Raw genomic sequence first — 16,292 nt, forward strand, 5'->3', positions numbered from 1 at the left:
AGCAAGGGATTAGAATAAACTTCCTTAGATCAATCACCAGAATTACTTTATCCTTTTAAAACACCTTTAAATCCCAATTTATTACCCGCTTTCTCAGCACAATGCACTTTTCTGGATGCCCCGAGTCACCCCGATACAGACGTGGCCAGCTCGACTGAGGTTTTTCAGCAGTTAGCAGCGTTTTATGAGCCTATGGACCAAATACATCAGTAGATGACGAGGCTATAAAATGTCCCTCTTGCTTAGCTCCTCTCTCAGCAAAAGGGGGATAAATCAGCTCCCTCCTCTTGTGAAAAGGAGGAGGGATTTTCTTATTTTGCATGATGGTGCTGTCTGAGGCTCTGAGCTGAAACGGTGGCCATCTGCGTGCATCTATTTTTATTTATATACATATATATTTATGAGTGTGTGCATATACACAACACAAAATTAATGGACTTAAGGGAAAATTTGTTTCACGCTTAGAGGGCTGAGCACGGAGGACTTAAAGTGCCTGAGTGGGCACAGAGGGATAAAGGAGAGCGGTTTCTGAATTTGGATCAGTGGCTGGGGAGGCAGCAAAAGGCAATCCCTCACCTGAAGAGCCAAAATGAAGTTCAGCACAGCTAGCCATAGAAAGTAACTAGAAAGAAAACCTGCAAACAAGTTGCCTTCAAGGCATGGAGTTTCCCACTATTCGTATTCCTTCGCAGAGCAAAATTTCTGCCCCAAAAGTTTGATATCCCCATCGTGGCTTCGTGACCTAGGAGAGTGTCTCGTACAAGCTGCTGAACACTGTGTTTTAAGTTACCTACACACAAACCCGCACGCCGGAGGGTTGGCTGTGGGCAGAGGGATGGAGAGAGATCACACAACTCCACCATCACCGCAGAAGGAAGAAATCCATCATTTGCTGAGCAACAAACCACTCTGAAGTGAAGCGGAGACAGAAGTGGGGCCATGGTTTCTCCTAATTATTCCCTTCCAGCAAAAAGCACCTTTCTGAAATTCCAATCAGGCTCTAATTGCTGTGTCGGGATGCGCAGCATGAGGAGCGCGTGTGGTCTGCAAGCGATGCTGCACATCCTCAGGTGCCACAATCGCCGGTACCTTTGGCAATACTAAACCGATCCGCGGGCGCCACGGCTCCTGCTCAACACCTATAAAACTATCAGCGTTTAGATTTCTGCCGGGGCATGAGAAGACGTGACAAGCTTTGATATCAATTCGTGTTTGACGCCTGTGAGCAGGGATGTTATAAAAACACAGAACAAAGCAAACTTCCGCTCTTTGGCAGAGTATATCTGACAACAATGAACCCGTATTCGGGATCTCGTGATGACTGTGAAAAGAATCACAGAAGAAGTGTTTGAAAATGCTGAAGGACTACAAAAGCACAGGGAAAAATGCAGAGAAGAAATTCAAAGCCAAAAAAGGACTCCGGATTGGTTCAAGAGATTTGTCAAACAAAGAATATGGGATCTAATCAGATAACAAGCAGTTTTTAAGTGGTGAGTGTGTCTTATCAAGGAGAGGATGGGGCAGAAGACCATCTCTCATCCCTGTCTCTGCTGCCAACACTCAGAGGTGTATCTGGGCAAACACTCGGCGATTCAGAAATGGGGCTGATAACACTGACGCACCCGCCACGAGGCGTTTTCACATCTGAGGATGACGAGCTCAGCCAATTTAGCCTGCTTCCTAAGCAGCTCCTGTCCCCTGCTCCGAATCCTCAGCCTACCAGCGCTCCAGCTCACTCCCGTCTCCTCTAAGGATGAGCTCAACCATGAAGCTTTGCGCGTCCTACTCAGTTTCCAGCACAAGCCCTTTGAGAACTCGCTGCCACTTGCTCTTAGCTTTCTGGATTTTCTTCTTGTCTTCTGGTATAAGCTGTTAGGAACACGGTCCGCTCCCAACGGCTTTCTTAAACACATTTCCACAAAGCCCTCGATTACTGGAGAAACTCTACATGACATTTTTGGCGGCGCTCAAGTTATTCCTGTAAGAGCACTTGGCTTCAACAAGTGTTATTTTCATGCTTACACACTGGGGATGTAATTTCTAGAGAGCTTTGCCTAGGAGATCTCTTTAAGGAGGAATTTTGCTCCGAGTGGCTCCATCCCCGATGGCGTTACAAACATTGCAACTCCATGGCCAGAAACCCCTTACCCTCCAACGCTGGAAAATTCCCAAATGCCGCCACCTTCAACAATGACACTCTGCCACAAAGGAATTCTTCCCTTTGCCTTGCCCACGAAAGAAAAAAAAAAAAAAAAATCTTTAAAAAGGACAGACTCTGAGCTGGGCATGTTGCATGGATTTAATCAGTCATTACGCCTGCCCTCTATGACAGGTGAGGCAGGCAGAGGAACCCGAGAGCTCAAAAACAAACACAAGAAATCAAGACGATTCTACTTCTTCAAAGCTAGCAGGGACTTTCCCTTGTTTCGATCTCTGCATTTAGTTTTTGACGCTGTCCGAGCTGCTCAGCTGGCTTTCAAACATCTCGACTTCGACTCAAATCCCATCAAAACAACAGGACACGTCACGGGCAAGCAGAAGACAGCTTTACGGTGGCACTTGCAGTTTATGTCGTTTAGAGAAGCTGCAGCCTACCCTGAAAAAACAAAGAAGTCGCAAAATATAGTCGAGCCTCTTCCACACACTCCTTTTTCCTCTGGGTAATTAAAAACGATACACTATTTAAAGCTCAGCTCCTGATACTGGGCGTCAGGCAGAGGCTGAGAAGAGCGGACCTCCACCAAACCCATTTCAAACAGCGATTACTTTTAAATTCAGAAGTACAGGTATTTGCAAATAACTCGGGAGGAGTGAATCCAGTTGTCGAGAGTCTGTTGTCTGGATGGTTTTTATTGCAGCCTAAAGACAAATAAAGGCGCTCCCGTTCCGATTACATTCAGAGAGAAGACGCAATTTGTGAAGTGTAATGAGTTTTTCAAACCCGCAATACCGTTGATTTGTTTGGTTGCTTTTTTTTTTTTAATTAAAAAGCCTATCTGCCATTTTCTTGATTTATTTGGTATCCGAGTGCTTTTAAACACTGGCACTTAAATAATATGAAATCCATCTTTGCCAGAAACCTTTAGAGCAGATAAGTGCAAGTAAATTACAGCCTTCTTTCCAGCATCACAAACTTGAGCAAATACCGATCATTATAGACTCCATCTAAGATATCACAACGCACTGGAAGCTCACCAGTTTCTTCCCTCATTTAACAGAGTTGCCACTTGCAAGTGGAGCTGTGGTTAGAAGGTTTAGATAACCAAGACTGCAGTTGTTTTGTCACTGAGGATCTGCAGATGAAAAAGGCCACTAAGTTAGATGAGACAGTATACAGTCCCCCAAAATACAGTAGTGTTTTTCAGCTCCTATTGAGAATTCTGCTTCTTTTAGGAACTAACTGATGCGTAGCATTAATCACGAGTTTAAATTGACACCGCACGGCAGCAATACAAAGCTACGGCAGACGAAGGCTTGCTGATATACAGCTCTAGCTGCCCTAAACACTCCTTTCTTGACTTTAAATGCTTTCACACAATGCTTGGTCTATGTAAAAAAAAAAAAAAAAAAATAAAAAAAAATCCCACTTCAAACAATGTTCACGAAATCACTGAACAGCTCTGCTATGAAAGCAGCCCGGCAATCAAAGCAAGGCATACGTACCAAGGATAAAGATGGCACCCTGAACGCTAAATAATGAACAGATTTCTTCTTATCAACACAGAAGTGACATCAAGCTGCCTCAGGGGAGGTTTAGGCTGGATCGCTAGGAAAAAATTTCTTCACCGAAAGGGTTATCGAGCATTGGAAGAGGCTGCCCAGGACAGTGGGGGAGTCACCGTCCCTGGAGGGATTTAACAGATGGGCAGACGTGGTGCTGAGGGCCGTGGGTTAGCGGTGGGTTTGGCAGTGTTGGGTTGATGGTTGGACTCTGTGATCCTAAAGGTCCCTTCCAACCTAGACAGTTCTATGAAATTGTCTGCAAAACATCTGCAACCACAGCACTGCTTCTTGCACCCTTACACTTGAGGTTCACCACCGACAGCAGACGGGGGGAGATGAAGCCCTCGCGTGCCAAGTCGCATCCATGCCCTTAAAAACCTTACGGGGACCTTCACACCTTTTTAAACCAAGACAAACTGCATGTTTAGGCCCAGGCATTAAAAGGATACGGAGAACACAGCCCATGCAAGGCAGACACAAACCTGAAGCGCAGGTTGTGGCACTGGACCCCTGATTGAGCTGATCTCAAGATCCCATGAAAAATAAGCGGGGGCTGTCATTTTGTTCAGTGCACCACCAGGTGCCTTCTCCTTCACCTTCTACCTTGTCTGCCACAGGGAAGAGGAACGCTTTCCTCTTAGTCCTCTCTGATAAACTATTGCCCCACTACTATCAGCCAGCTGAGAATTGAGCAAAGCTTGAAAGGAAGAAGGAAAGAGAAGAGATTTGCAGCTGCTCTTACCTCTTCATTCACGTAATTCCATCTTGAGGGGTTTATACGCCCCGAATACGAGGTGGCAAATCATTTGCACGCTGCTGGCTCAGCCGATTATGTTGCGAAACACTGAGAAGTTGGGCTACGGTGTCAGCCCTCAAAACAAGCATGGTAACGTGTAGGGGAACACTGACCCTCCTCCAAAGGAATTCACAATTCCTAAAGGTAAATCAGCAATCACAGATGGGGAAAAGCGGGGGAAAAAATCCTACTAGCAAAGTCAGAAGTGTAGTAGATAGACACGTTTTCTTCTGTCTCTATTTTGTATTTTCCATATATTAAATATAACCTCAAACATGATGTAATACAGCAAATGGCATACCCATCTGCTACACCAACACCTCTTACTCTGAAAATACCCATACCCCAAAAATGAGAGCAGAGACCGCTTTCAGAAAGAGCCACCTACTTCCCACCAGCTTTGTCAGTCACAACAGACTCCGCAGTCCCTCCTCATTTCCCACAAAAGCCGCTCTCCATCCCCTCTGGCAGAATCCCATACGTGCTGTCGGCTCTTCTCCCCAGTTTCCCCGCTGTCCCCTGTCCTGCTGCCGAGAGCTCCACTCCTCCAGGGATGTCCCCACATACAATGGGAAGATGCCCTCAACTGATCCAACACTGCTGTAGGGGTGCACTGCCTTATCCTGAGCAATCCAATAGCTAAAAAAAAAAAAAAAAAACATGTAAAATATTTCACTGGGGTCAGTACTCGGTCCAGTCCTGGCCAATATATTCACCAATGACATGGATGAGGGGACAGAGTGTACCCTCAGCAAGTTTGGTGGTGACACAAAACTGGGAGGAGTGGCTGACACGCCAGAAGGCTGTGCCACCTTACAGCATGACCTGGACAGGCTGGAGAGTTGGGTGGAGAGGAACCTAGTGAAGTTCAACAAGGGCAAGTGTAGGGTACTGCATCTGGGGAGGAATAACCCCCTGCAGCAGTACAGGTTGGGGGCTGACCTGCTGGAGAGCAGCTCTGTGGAAAGGGACCTGGGAGTCCTGGGGGACAACAGGATGACCATGAGCCAGCAACATGCCCTGGTGGCCAAGGCAGCCAACGGCATCCTGGGGGGCATCAAGAAGAGTGTGGCCAGCAGGTCGAGGGAGGTCATCCTCCCCCTCTGCTCTGCCCTGGTGAGGCCACATCTGGAGCACTGTGTCCAGTTCTGGGCTCCCCGGGTCAAGAAGGACAGGGAACTGCTGGAGAGGGTGCAGCAGAGGGCTACAGAGATGAGGAGGGGACTGGAGCATCTCTCTTGTGAGGAAAGGCTGAGGGACGTGGGGCTTTTTAGTCTGGAGAAAAGACGACTGAGGGGGGATCTTATCAATGCTTATCAATCCTTAAAGGGAGGGTGCCGGGGGGATGGAAACAGTCTGTTTTCAGTGGTGCCCAGTGACAGGACAAGAGGGAACGGGCACAAATGTGACCACAGGCAGTTCCATCTGAACCTGAGGAAGAACTTCTCTCCTGTGTGGGCGGCAGAGCACTGGCACAGCTGCCCAGAGGGGGGGGGGGGGGGGAGTGTCCCACTCTGGAGCCATTCCAAACCCGCCTGGACATGTCCTGTGCCACTGCTGGAGGTGCCCCTGCTCCGGTGGGGGGTGGCACTGGGGGAGCTCCAGAGGGCCCTTCCGACCCCGACTACTCTGGGATGCTGTGAAACAATAATTAGCATTACAGTTGGGGAATATTTAAGAGGAGAATACTTTCAGTTTCAGTGCTCACACACACATTTCTTCACTGCACAGGCACTAAAAGCAGAAGCGCTGCTTTGGATCTCCAGACTGAACTTGGATCTGCTCCTGGTCTCCGTTTTGCTCACAGTAAAACAACACAGGACAACAAACAGCGCTGGTCTGTCAACAAAAGCACTGGGGGCATCCTTGACGCGCTCTTTAAACATCTGTGGAGATCTATCCATGACCTTTAACCGTGCGGAGAATAAGTTTTACTGCTCGTGTTGTGCTGCATGCTAATTCCGCACTGCCCGGGGAAGGAGAACATCCTTTGCAAAGGCACAAAGCGCCTCCGTTCCAGGAAGGGGAAAGAAGAAGAACTGACTGCTAAAGAGCTTTCCAGAGAAGGACAAAAGTAAGGTTCAAGCCAATCGTCTACGGAGACAAACTGTTTTCCTGCAAACACCCAGGTAAACAGGGCTGTTCACACGCAGAAGTTGAGGACATCGTTATCCAAGGAGAAAGTGCTGTACCGGGGTATCGCTCACCTTTACAACGGCCCTGGAACCTTCCGTATTTTTTATTTGTGATTTTTCTTGTGGAAACTATACTAATAGGTAGCCCACCCTGAGGCAGCCTCATGCAAAAATGTTTCCTTCACCTTTAACATGGACAAAATGTAGGGAACTGTGTACACTTTGACAGTTACTTTAATTAGAAAGTCAGAAATCCCACAGAAGCTCAAGAGCTTCCCGTAAACCTTTCAGAGGCAAATTTGAAAGACTAAATAAGGGAGAAAGAGTTCATAATTTAAAATATACCAAAACACAGCAGATACAACTACTCTTCGTTGATCTCTTACTTGTCAAGAAAGAAGAGTCTTTTGATAAACGAAAAAAAAATCCTTCCAATTCACTCTTTTTTTCTTTCTTGCTAATATTCGGGAAGCACAATGGGAATAGTAAAAATAATATATATATTTTTTTAGAGCAACTAATAGCTAGTAAGTCTGAACACAAGTTCACAGAACTACAATGTAAGATTTTTTTTTAAAAAGTGTTCTATGCTAAGAAATTCAGGATTCCCTATTTGTAAGGTTAAGGTTATAAGCGACAGCATTCCTTAGAATTTGGAAGTCTGACTTGGACATCAGAAACTCCCACCACAAAGCCTTACAAGGAGAGGCTGAACAGGTTGGCAATCTGCAGAGGAAGAGACTAAAGGTAAGGCTTCCTGTCAGCAAGGCGGTGAATGAAATGAATGCAGAACTGTTTTCACCAAACCCTACAATATTACAAATGAGGGGGAATTATTTAAAAAAAAAAAAAAAAAATCAATTAGACCTGTAGAATATGGGTTTAACGTTGACAAAAATACTACTACTCTTTACGGATTGGGAAGATCTGGAGCCTATTGCTATCAGAGACGGTGGAGGCAGCAGGATCAGCACGGTCCAAAGGGACAGACCACATCAGGGCAGCGGAGACGATGATGCTATAGCTCGGCTGAAAGCAATATAAATTGCAGCACCAGTTACTGACTGGTTATGTATTTGAGCTCATCGTTGGGAGATCTGGTTTTAAGATTACCTTAATGGAAGCTTATTGAAAGTGACGGGCTTCAAATATAGGGAAGCACAACTCCTCCAATACAGAACAGTATAATCAAATCTTTAAAATTAATCCACTGGAACTCATAAAGAAACCTTGAATTATGAAGGGTAAAAAAATCTCTTTAAAAACTGTGCTTTTATGGATACCAGGAAAGGCAGTATGGGGTGATTTTACTTCATCAAGCATCTTCTGAAGTGGCTTTAGAGAACAAAAGGGGATGGTCGCTTTGGTTCTGCAACACAAATTGATCAGTTCTGTGTTTGTCTCAGTACCAAGCAGCTCTTTGTGCCTCAATTAATACCACAAAATAGTCTAGAAAAAGACACATATATTGATGAGTCAAAACCAGACCCTGTGCTTTTTTATCTGAGAAAAAAACATGTATTGTTGAGCCCATAAATCAATATAAATGGCAAACGCTACTATTGCATTCTCTTGTTTATCAAACTCGCTCAAAGCTTTGCTCATTAGCCACGTTCAGGCATCTCATTTATCAAAATTGCTTTAGCCATATTTCGTGCATCAGTAACATTTTTGGGAGACGTGACTAAAAGAGGACGAAAAGGAAGCTCTCGTAAAATAATTATTTTACAGCTGCTGTTAGTATTAACTACTCTTCAAGGGTTGCACGGAGAAAGTAATAATCTACTTATGATCATGTTTAACCGTGATGGTTTCTCAGATTATTCAACTCTGCAATTAAAACAACATGAAAAATATCAACAAAATTATTTAAAACCCAACTCGAGTGCTTCATTTTCCCTGCACGATGATCCTAATTCTACATCAGACAACAAGTAGTATTTCATTCCGAGCTCTGGCAAACACTGCATTGTTTTCAAACACGGACTTACACCGAAAGCTTTTTCCTAATAAAACTGAGTTTTAAATAACATCCTATATCTGAAAAAGAGGAATGTTACTCTCTGCAACAGGAAGAGGAATGCAGATGTCATCCAGGGGCGAGCAGCTACAGCTCAGGATCGACACGGCTCCCCAGAGGGCAGCCCGGGTACCCGGCAGTACGCGCACCTACACTGGGCTCCCTCTGCTCCGGCTTTCCCACGCGGCAGTCCAGTCCTAAAATTGCCATGTGAAGCCTAAACCTCCAGGCGTTACGGGAGCTGCTCGGGCCAGTGTGTTTGAGGAATGCTCTTCAAGAATTTTCCTGGGCTGAATAGGTTTTTGTTTGGTTGGTTGTTTTTTTTTTTTTTTTTTTTTTTTTTTTTTTTTAACAGACCTTTATCTCTCCAGGTACTCAACCTCATTATAAAATAGAAGTAGCATTCAAGATTTTTTCCACGCTCCATTTGCAAATTGAGCCGTAACAGGTTTTTAAAGTCCCATTCCTACAGGTGTCTCTTTACTTAAAATTATTCCGAAGTTTTCCAGGCTCTGTTTCATAACAACTTTTCTAAAGCCTTAAAGCAGGTGCTGAAGGAAGAGTTAAAGAAAATGAGTAATCCAAAACTAAAACCTTCAAGCTATTCTACAATTAACAAAGGAATAATCTCAGTAAGGAGAGGAAAACTAAGATATTCGCAAGATGCTGCTGCATTCTTCTCCCGCCCTTTTTCCAACACGTTGGCATGCACACCAAAATAACGTACTGAAGAAGATTCTCTTTGATTTTGTAGAAATGTGGTTGATGGCTTGTATTGGGAATCTATAAAACACGACGCTTCAGCATCTTTCTTCCATTCCCGCCTCCAAGACAGCTTATAGTGTCTTCCCGGAGCAAAACCACTCAACTGGCTCCGAAAGTCATCACCACTTTTGGTCTCTTTGATCTAAAAGAGTGCCGCTAGAAAAGGCAACTCACATTGATGCCTCTCCTCCGAAGCATCTGCAGCTGAGCCACTAAAGATAATAAACAATGTTAAACCAACTCCAGAGACCATGGGGAAAACTCTGGGTGCTAAGTGCTGCGACGATGATAATCTTGAACAAGTTTAATGAAAAAAAAAAAAAATAAAAAAAGAAGAAAATCCAGTTAATGAGCCACAGAAAACTGAGCCCCTAAACTGCAACGCTTTCCATCCTGCCAAGACTAGCAAAATGCTGACGATGCCCAAGGCAGGCAAACTAAAACCCTACTGTTATAACAAACAAACAAATCCCAAAGAAAAGGAAAAAAAGAAACAAGTCTATTTTATTTAAAAGCACTAATTAAAGACTTTGAGAGACAAGGCAGATTTTCTCAAGAGCAAAGGCAACACAAACACCCCAACCAGCAGAGCATTTAAGGGAGCAGCGAGCAAGAGCCAGGGATTTCTTGTTTTTAAGAACAGCTCAAAGAAATGTGCAAAGACCGAAAAATCCACCCTGACAATTCCTGGAGGCAGGGCCACTGCTTCCTAACCCTGCTGAGCCCCCCCCCCCCCCTTTTTCTGCTCAAATCGCAGTTGCTCCTAACCCAGGAACCGAAAACACAGGAGCCTCGAAATTAATACGCTGATCCAATAAAGCATTTCTTCAGAGAATCAAATAAAGTGTTGCCAAAGCTCACACCTTCCTTATAAGTCTTTTTTTTTTAATTTATTTTGGTCAAGTGATTCTTAGGAACTGGATATATAGGACTTTCTTTTCTTTCGGACCTTTTATGTTAGAAACACTGTAAGGGGGGGGAAAAAGAATGAAGAAGGAAACTTCCAAATTTTGAGTCACAGTGTGTAAGTCAGAATAAGAACCACCTCTCCTTCGGTCTTAGCAAGCGTAGGAAATGTGATGTATAGCAGAAAGCATCTCTTTCCCAGATAGGATCGGCAGCTTTCTACACCGAAGGCTTCTCAGTGGTGAAAGCCCGAGTCCAAGAGCCATTTCAACGGATAGCGTTCCTCAAACTCCCCAAGCAGCAAGGATCAAACCCTCCCGTCCAAAAAAAATCCTGAAATAATAATCAAAAGTCAACACGTACAGAGTTGAGGGGGGGGGGAGGTCATGTGCAGAAATGGGAGAAAAAGTATACGCAACGTAGTTCTGCGAGCTCTTGACCTCTTGAAAACGCAAAGCGGCAAAGTGCTGCTCACAAACAGACCGTCAACAAGTGGCCCCGTATCTGCTGCTCCACAGCCCCATCGCTCCCCGAATCAGCTTTCTCCATAAAAAAAAAACAACCAAACCACCCCCATTAGAAAACACCGCTTTTCCCCCCCCGCCGGTGATTTTGGCTTGTACCTTGCTTGCAGTATTTTCAGCTCAGCTTTGCTGCCCTGCTAGAAACCAGCTGAAGTTCCCACGATGGGAAATAAGAAGTCAAAAGAAAAGGTCAGGATAAGCAATAACCCTGAAGCTTTTGTGCAGCCTGTCAGCCATACGCTTTGGCAATGGTAGCGCTGCCACAGCGCCCGCAACTGATGCCGTCACTCCAATCTTGAGGCACCAGAATTGCATCAAGATTAAAAAAAAAACCACCCAAACACTGTATTGGAAGGCAACCAGTTTAAGCACCGAATTGATACTTAACTACAACCAAAGCCAAATCCAAATTGATTTTCATTTATGCAGTCGTTTTATTTCCATATTTCCTCTTTTTTTTGCCCAAGCTCTTATTTTTGTCACTGAGTTCGACAACCCCGTTGGCGCTTCACACACACAATGAACCCAGGCGCTATATGAATTTTTCGCTTTGCTCTTCCCATCTTTGACTATTCTCTCTTCGATTAGACCATCTCTCAGTTAAAATTTCACCGCTCTGTGGTGCAGTGGTCAGGACCACCCCACCCTACACTTCTATCTCCTGAGCTACAGAGAAGCCATACTGAAGATGCTCCTCCCTGCTGAACAAGAAGGGCAAAAAAGTCTTATCTGTTATCCTCAACACCATTTTCTCTTGTTGTTTTTCTCTTACAGGAATAATCCAATTCCACTTTGTCACACTACCTGGCAAAAAAAACCCAAACAACTGTAAAGGTCAGAGAAAAATACAGGCAGTGCAAAGGAGTGTTTAAATGACTTTCTCCAAGGATATGTCCATTTATCCCCCCCCAGGCACACTAGGCTGATCTGTGACCTGATCATCTCCGCCTTGGCCAACCTGAGTTTCGTACCTGTAAGTAATACAGGAAAGCTTTTAATCAAATGGCTGAATATCTAAAGTCAACTTTTCCAACATCATTGTTCTAAGAAGATGGGGCTGAGAGATTTGGGGGTGTTCAGCCTAGAGAAGAGAAGGCTCCAGGGAGACCTTAGAGCCCCTTCCAGTCCCTAACGGGGCTCCAGGAGAGCTGGGGAAGGACTTTTTACAAGGGCATGTAGGGATAGGACGAGGGGCAATGGCTTCAAACTGGAGGAAGTTAGATTTAGGTTAGATATCAGGAAGAAGTTTTTCACTTTGAGGGTGGTGAGCCCCTGGCCCAGGCTGCCCAGAGAAGCTGTGGCTGCCCCATCCCTGGAGGTGTTCAAGGCCAGGTTGGACGGGGCTCGGAGCAACCTGGGCTGGGGGGAGGTGTCCCTGCCCAGGGCAGGGGGGTGGCACTGGATGGTCTTCAAGGTCCCTTCCAACCCAAACCATTCTATAATTCTGAGCACACTTTACAAAACTTCCCATAATTGTTATAAGTCAACACCTTTCTCAAAGTCTTTTAACGAGTCTCTGCAGTTTTAATTGGCAAGTGACTGTTGCCTTATTTTTCCTTGCAAATTATCTGCATTGCCAAGCTCCTTGTCAAGTTAGGTAATTTCTGGGGCTCCAGCTAGCAACCTAGGGAAGTCATCCCATAGGACTCCAATAAAAAAAACCAACCAACCAAAAAAAAAAAAAAAAAAAAAAAGAAACAACACCAAACCAACCAGTAGTGGAAAATTCAAACTCATCCAAGCTTGGCAACAAATTGACAGACTGCTCCCTTAATCAGCCTGCACGGCACCGAGTTCTGTACAATTAGTGCTGCTGATAAGCAGAGAAGCTTGAGAAACTCTTGTGCCGGCTTTTGAGGAGACCACCTTAGTTTCACCAGAAAAAAAGATTTGCATAACATACAGTTTAACAACTTCAGCTTGTGCTTTCTTCCCCCCCTCCCCTATTGTTTTCCTGAAAACACAGACTGCTGTTAAGTGTTAACTCCAGCGAAACTGGCAGCCTTTTTTATTCGAATTTTGCCCCCAGGAGAATATAGTTTTACATGCTAAGGCCACCTCTTCAGTATAAAATCCTTCGTGCATGAAGAATCCACTCCTTCCACAAATTCAAAAACCCCCAAACTGCCTGCAAAAAATACTACTTAACTCTGCTCATCAGGTTATTCTTTAAGGGGAATGAGAACTACTGCACAATACTAACAGCAGATAAATTTCCACTTACTGAGATGATCTTTGTGTTATCAAATGAAGAACTACACAGTTTTATAAACAACCTGATTTCAACTGGTTTTTTTTTTTTTTTTTTTGTCTTTTCTGGGTAAGACATCTCATACAGTTCCCTTTACCACCCACGTCATTAATAAACAAAACCACATTTGAATTTTAATACCTTTTTGCTTCTTTCAGACTTGTGCGATAACACACTAGGAAGTCTCGTTTGCTTGGCAATGAGCAAGACAAAAATCCCTTCTCAGTGTACAGGAAAGATTCCTCATTAACAGGGTCTAATAATGAGCTAGCTGGCTTGGGCAGAGCCAAGGTGCCCCTGCACGTCTCTTGACCAGTGCGTCACTGGACTCTTGCACTGATGCTATACCCATGGATGGGAAGAGAAAGGCAGCAGCGACTCACCCGCACCCCCACGTTTGCCTTGATGCTAAAAGGTGACCAGGGCAGAGATTTCAGGCATTTGACCCGTTATTAACCTATACAGGTGGCGGTGAGTTACAGGGAGAAAGCAGCCAGCCAGAGCAGAGATACACAAAACTCAGAATATTTTTAGTATTTGGATCGCGTGCTGAGTCAACAACATTATTTCTGAGTGATCTGAAAACCCAGCTTACCGCCTTTACTATTTTAAGACACTCAACTAGCTTCCTCCAAGAGGCGACAATAGCAATTTGAGATACGTGGGGAAACCGGTGCATTTGGAGAATACCACTGTCCCAGGGAATTAGGGACATAATTTTAACTGTGAGATAAATTGATCCATAACGAGTGGAGTTTTCTTCTCCTTATTCTAATGCAGTGAATTTAATTATTTGTAGGAACCAGGGAGGAAAGTCTGTGATTCTGCTTTAAATTGCAAGGAGCATCAAGTTTTGCATTTAGGCACTTAAACTCTGGATAATGAATACTGACAGAGGAAAAAATTGGCTGCTGATTTAGATTTAGCTGTATATGTAATGGAAGCTGATCTGTAAATACCAGCGCTTTAGAAAGCTGTGATAGTGACATTCTTGGAGCATCAGGACTTGGAGCATCCTTTTAAATTTACCATCTCCTACAGAGCTGAAAGAGCCCGTGTAGAGTAATGCAGTGAGTAATGACACTAAAAACTTTATTATTTAGAAAGCCAAAACAAGAGCACACATATAAACGAGTTACAGCAAGAGATGTCAACACTGCTGACACATCATTACGGCCCAAAGGCACTGTTGAGCTTCACACTACCATAACGCATCCTTCATTCAGTCTTTGCCGCAACTTCATTTTTCAAAAAGAAATACTTAATGGCCTTGTAACGAAGCACTGGCAGGCACATCAAAAACCACTTCTGACACTCTGGAGGTAATGGAAATTTATCTCCTGAAAATTGGGAAGCCCTGGCTTAAAGTGTTTCTCTAAATGGAAGTTGGATGATGCCCCCGACACGTTCACCACCTCCAGCATCAGTGTTGACTGGGTGTCTGTTCTCATCACACTCATCAGTTGTTCAGCTTTCCCGAGATAAAACTTGTAACGATCAAAGTTATCATCAGACTTAATGGAATATTTACTAGCATTCGCCTTTTTAGAGTTTTACAACATTTATTTATCATTTAGCCAAAAGAACAAACAGATGTTTGAAGCTCCTTATTAGCGGCAGCAATTTAAGTCAATAATATGCCCTAAATTGATCCGCGCACCTCTCGGACCTCCATTCAGTTAGGTCTAGCCGAAACAGTTCCCCAAAGTCAAGCTGTGACCGTGTGTGCCACTGCACTTGAAAGGATATAAAGCCAATTAGAGTCCCAACTGTGACTTACTCATGCAATAATGAGAGAGAAAATACCTGAAAGTCACTTGCTGGCGTTGGAAACGAGATTACATGCCCGACAGCTGCCGGCAGAAGAAGGTGCATAATTATCATAATTTTACGATGCCGGTGGGAAAGGAACAGACTATAACAACAAACGCAGACACCTCTTTCTTGAAGAAAGATCTCTCCGAGGACAGTTATAGCAGTGACCTTACTACTGCCCCCAATTTAACCAGGAAAAAGGGATTCGGTAAAACTAAGTGCCAAGTAGCAATCTGGAAGTTTGCTCAAGAGAGGAGACCTAGTACACGAAAAAGCAAGAAAGAGCAAAACTGATAGCAAAACCTGCTGCCAATATTATTTCCTGTTGGAGCCACTTGTACAAACAGGTTGAAAACAGACAGAGGAACAGCGTGACCATGAAGGATGGAGTGCTCGTGGTATTAGAGGATCGGGTGCCTTTTAGCTCTGCATTTCTAAGGGGAACTAAAGAAAAAAACATCCTCTCGTTTCCTTTTCTAGGATTCTACCATCTCCCCTCCAACTTTCCGTAACTGTATTTATCACATAAGGCTGCAGTTAACCTGAACTCATCGCTATCATCAATTCCCTAAAACTTTAATTGGACAGAGAACCAGGCTGTACATGGATAATGCACCTAACGGGGCAGGAAGGTTTGGGGAGGAGAGGGTGGATCAACACCTGCTTCCCATTCGCACCCAGGTTCCCCTTGGTTGACTAAGGGGAAGGAGATAGAGCATCTCATAGAAGAGCAGCCCACCACGCTGTCTGAAGTAGCCTGGGGCTGTCCACATTGAGCTAGGCATGGCTCGGGATTACTCTAAAGCATTTGCTAATTATTTGGGTGACTCCCGAGCATGAACTGTGCCACTGATGAACTGACTATATTGTAGCTGAGGATTTACCTGCAATAAACAGGACTCATAAAAAGGCAAGATGCAGGTGAAAACAGAGTACATCAGTCAAGTTCTTCAGAATTATGGAGAACAGCATGTTCTTCACAAAAAAAAAAGAAAAAAAAATCTAGTTATCTTTTCCTGTTTTCTTATTTCCCATTTGTTCTCTTTCTTTCTCTCTCTTTTTGGAATGAAATTAGGTAATTCTAAAAGGCTTTCTTCTGAACAGGGGCTCACACGCGTTATTATTTTGGTACCACTTGTTTGTCTTTGTATCACTCTATCCCATCTGTACCCTTCTAACTTCTCCCCTACAGCATCTTTAAACCACAGAACTATTTATCATCTCCTATAAAACTTCTCTGCTTAAGATGTCACCGTAAACTCTTATCCTCAAAATCAAGACTGTGGTATATCCAAATCTCCACTATTAATGTGAATTTAAATGGGAACATATTTACGTTGTACATAGCGATGTGATT

At 44.1% G+C, this 16,292-nt stretch overlaps 1 protein-coding gene across 1 annotated transcript in view; it reads right to left on the reverse strand.

Moving 5' to 3' along the window:
- Nucleotides 1-16,292, reverse strand: part of LOC309674206 (cGMP-dependent protein kinase 1-like) — a gene marked incomplete at its 3' end in the record, with an annotated part of 365,086 nt that overhangs the window by 188,765 nt on the left and 160,029 nt on the right. The gene's annotated exons all lie outside the window — the stretch shown is intronic.

Source organism: Vanellus vanellus, assembly GCF_965231255.1.
Source record: "Vanellus vanellus genome assembly, chromosome: 7".
In the NCBI taxonomy this organism is placed as follows: domain Eukaryota; kingdom Metazoa; phylum Chordata; class Aves; order Charadriiformes; family Charadriidae; genus Vanellus; species Vanellus vanellus.